A 219-nucleotide genomic window follows, 5' to 3' on the forward strand; every position below is an offset into this window, starting at 1 on the left:
ATATATGCCTTGCTGCGCATTGTAGTCTTTTAGAATTGCACCAAGACACTCTCATGTGCAATAGAGTAGATGTACTGTATTCTACTGTTCCCTGACCGGGAATCGAACCCGGGCCACGGTGAGTGAGAGCGCCGGATCCTAGCCACTAGACCACCAGGGAGTGCTTCTGCAACTTTTTAATTGTCATGACTTTCTGCCTTGACAATATCAGTCCAACTT

At 47.0% G+C, this 219-nt stretch overlaps 1 non-coding gene across 1 annotated transcript; it reads right to left on the bottom strand.

The window, feature by feature from the left end:
* Positions 1-87: 87 nt before the first annotated feature.
* On the bottom strand, positions 88-160 carry trnae-cuc (transfer RNA glutamic acid (anticodon CUC)). The gene has a single exon. It is a non-coding gene; the product is annotated as a tRNA-Glu (tRNA).
* Between the last annotated feature and the right edge of the window lie 59 nt (positions 161-219).

This window comes from Austrofundulus limnaeus, unplaced genomic scaffold, assembly GCF_001266775.1.
Source record: "Austrofundulus limnaeus strain Quisiro unplaced genomic scaffold, Austrofundulus_limnaeus-1.0 Scaffold10651, whole genome shotgun sequence".
NCBI classification, from domain to species: Eukaryota; Metazoa; Chordata; class Actinopteri; order Cyprinodontiformes; family Rivulidae; genus Austrofundulus; species Austrofundulus limnaeus.